The sequence below is a fragment of the Aedes aegypti genome, chromosome 2, assembly GCF_002204515.2.
Source record: "Aedes aegypti strain LVP_AGWG chromosome 2, AaegL5.0 Primary Assembly, whole genome shotgun sequence".
NCBI lineage: Eukaryota > Metazoa > Arthropoda > Insecta > Diptera > Culicidae > Aedes > Aedes aegypti.
In genome coordinates this window covers 361026517-361030133 of record NC_035108.1, presented here as the reverse complement: position 1 = coordinate 361030133, position 3617 = coordinate 361026517, and the positions used below count along the sequence as shown (strand labels likewise).

The 3617-nt window shown below is 40.7% G+C and overlaps 1 long non-coding RNA gene across 1 annotated transcript; it reads right to left on the bottom strand.

The window, feature by feature from the left end:
• Positions 1-600: 600 nt before the first annotated feature.
• On the bottom strand, positions 601-1043 carry LOC110675900. The gene is made up of 2 exons (XR_002499898.1): positions 724-1043; positions 601-657 (listed from the first exon to the last, which is right to left on the bottom strand). It is a non-coding gene; the product is annotated as an uncharacterized LOC110675900 (long non-coding RNA).
• Positions 1044-3617: the final 2574 nt, after the last annotated feature.

The following is a 3617-nucleotide window of genomic DNA, read 5'->3' as shown; positions in this document are numbered from 1 at the left end:
AAACGGAAGTGCATCGCCTAATACTACCTTAAGTGAGAAAGAAAGAGAGGAATTGTACAAAAATGTGAGAAAAAACTTAGCAGAAGCCTACCAAAAACAAGCGAAATACTATAATTTGCGATCTAATAAGAAAGCTCCGCAATATCAGGTAGGGGAAAAGGTTCTAAAGAAAAATACAACCCAATCCGACAAATCTAAGGACTTCTGTGCAAAATTAGCACCTAAATACATCGAAGCTTACGTTAAAAGAACTTTAGGAGACAGTTACGAACTGGTAGACGAGAATAACAACAATTTAGGAATATTTCACGCTAATTTTTTAAAGAAATTTTAGAGAAAAGGAGTTCAAGCTATGACATAAGAGTAATATCGAAATGTACAAGAATAACACAAAAAACATCAGGAAAATCCACCAAAAACGATGGTAAAGATAGGTGTATTCAAAGCTAGTGTTAGTAAAATACAAAAACTCGCAAACCTAGCCCTAACAGTTACTTAAAATCTAGATTAATTGCTTAAAATTACACATTATGTTTTTCTCACCATACAATTGTTGTTTTCGGTTGTCGTTGTCCTTCTGTTGTCATCGTATGCCCAAAGCTCTTAGTGTTCTACTTGTGAATATGATTGTTGTTTTTCCGCTGATAGTTCTCCGTCCTAAAAGTAAAAACTTCAATTTACTAACTTTGCTTTGTTTTGATCGCGAATTCATTAATTTCTTACCTCATTTGTTAATCAGCCTCCTAGAGAAAGTTTGTTTTCATCCAGTCCATCCATTTCCCGGCTAGTTTTTTTCCCCCAGTCCAAATTATCCTCATTAGTAGCATTCCTCCATATTTCAATTGGTGCAATCATTAATTTTCTTGCAGATTTTCACGAGAATTCCACCATTTTGTCCTTAAGTTTGTCGTCCAAGTCCGTTGTCCTAGAAATTTCCTTCCGTTTGCATAATTTCAGATTTCCGTCGTTTGTGTCACCTGTTGGAGAAGAAAAAGAAAGAGAAACATTTAAAACCATAATATACTTGCCATATAAAAACAAAATATTAGAAATACTCCCCCGGTTTATGTAAATCAAATAAGTCTGCAGGTTTTTTTCCACTCCATTCTTTGGTTTTTTGTCGTGCCGGTCCGCTTCACTGTTTTGCTTTGTCCACTCTGACGATTTGACGTTTGTCGGGATGGCATAGTCTTTTTCACATCCAGAGCGACCGCGCGGATGACAGTGACAGTTCGCTAAGCTGTCAAAGTAGTTCATGCGATGTTATAGGTCTGTTCGATATTCTCATTTTCAGTTTTGGTTAGAATTCTATGTTTTTCGTCAAGTTTCAAATTGATGGGTAGAATTCGTATTGTGGTCCTGTAGGGATTACGTTTAGGCAATTTTAAATGCAGATTGTGTCAAAATGAGTTTGATGTTGCATTTAATTGCAGTTCGTTGAGTGATCAAGTTATTGACGGTAAAGTTTCCGTTGTTTGATCATGGCTTACGTTACGTTCAGTTCAGTTGAGTTCAGCTAGAGAGATTTTTGAATAGAATTTGTACGTTGATGAATGAATGACCTTAGTGTATGTTACCTTTTCAGTTCAGTTTAGTTTTTATGGAGTTGCAACGCTTAAGTTTTTTGTAAGTTATGAAAATTTGATCAAGTCATTGATCAAATTTTCATAAAAATGGATGGGGTGATGTAACGTTTTACGTTTTTTGTAGTTTAAAAACATTAATAATAAACAAAAAAACAACAAGAAAGGATTTTAGTTTTTTATAGCGTTGAATAAAGATATTTTGTTTGCGTTCGTAAAATGCAGCGATCCATGTAGCGTAAGCGTATGTGGATTGCGTTTGCCATAACGAATTGGTGAAAGCTTCGCAAAGCGCCATGTACACATTTTGGCGGACTACAGGCGTAATTCAGATTTGTCGCCATACCTACCATACGCCATGCAAAAGCAGTTGGCGCGATTTTCTATAATAGTTGCTTTTTGTTTGAATAGTTGGACGGTCAGAATAGGCAGTTTCTTGGCGCAAGAATTTCTTCAACTCGTTCATTTTCGCTACGAAGTTGGCTGGAGTACAGAAGTGCGCGAATCAAGTATTCTAATACGCTCAGTTAAAGTGAAGTTTAAGTTGAATTTTAGTTCGAAGTGATTTTCTAAATTCAAGAGGACCGAGGTCCGTAAATTACTCGCGTTTCTGTTCAAAAGATTTTATTACGTTTCTACACGGAAAAAGCGCTCTGCGCTTTTTCCGTACGGCTGGATTTCTTTCCGTTGGTATTCGGCATTCGTCCCCGCCGAACCGTGAATTGTGAGTCCGTTCATCGAGGATTTGGAAGTCCGTTCTTCGTCGAGACCCGTGTGCAGTGCAAAAGGCCCGCCTTTATCAGGTAGTCAAACGGAGGCGCGAGTGAAGTCGCTAAAGTTATTCTGTAGCGAATTTTCCCTCCTTCAAACGTCAATTACTGAAGGAGAAGGTCCAGTCACGTTATTCCATTTTGGACCAATTTCCGAGAGTTCGGTTCGTTGTAGCGTGACGTCAATTACACGCCGCGAACCTCGATCCTAACCCAAAGATAGGGCTGCATTACTCCCCGCTCGGACTAGCGGACAGGTACGCGAAGCCGGGTCGCTGGGTACGTGCTTCTCTATTGGAAGGAGCGGATCGTCCCGGGTATTAATAGGCGAAATCGCCATTTCACTCTCGTTTACGAAATCGGAAGCTTCCGTTCCAGCCGCCACTCCCTCCGCAACGATACTTCGGCCATTTTGCACGCGGGTCAATTCTTCGCTGCCCGCCAATTTGCAGCACGGACACGCCGGTGGTCGCCATCTCGCTACCGCCATCGTCGAGTTCGATCGTCGCCATCATCGAGTCTGCGGAGTCGACGTTCCGTTCCCCGTCAACGAGCCTTCATCGAGTCAACGTAAAGGCCTGCGCAGGTACGTGAAGAGCTTTATATACATGGCCATGTTTGCTCTTTTCCATTCCGTACGGTTTTTGCTAGTCCAACCCGAATGAATGGTGAATCGTTTCCTAAAATAAACAGTTTTGAAGAAAGATTAGTTACTTTTTCCGTTACGTTTAACTATGCTTAAATAAAACTACTCGCTAACTTACATTACGTTTCGTTCCGTTTATTAGCTCTTTTGAGTAAGCATCCTCTTCTGAATTCCCTAAAACTTTAAGGCTGTGGAGGAGTAAAAGTCATTCTTGCGTTTGATTTTCTAGTGTTGTTTACCAAGAACCGTTCAAAACTCTCCCAGAGAGAAAAAGTCTCTAAACGTCGGGCAAATCTGAACACGACTGGTGGTCTCTCATTGAGAGTGGCGCTTAAGCCACCGAGTTTGCTAAAAATCTCTAGTAAAGTTTTACGAACGGTTACAGCTTGTGCTGAGTTGCCGCCCAAGAGTTTATCTGAAGCTTCACCCAGCACTTCGAAATTGGAATAGCCGGCTCAGGGCCAATGAAGTCATGCGATGCTCCATCGCGAGCTAGCTCATCAGCCAATTCATTTCCAGCGATGGAAGAATGGCCAGGTACCCATACAAGGTTTACAGAGTTGACTGAATTCAGTTCCTCAATTTGAGTTCGACATGCGATGACAAGCTTCGACCTTG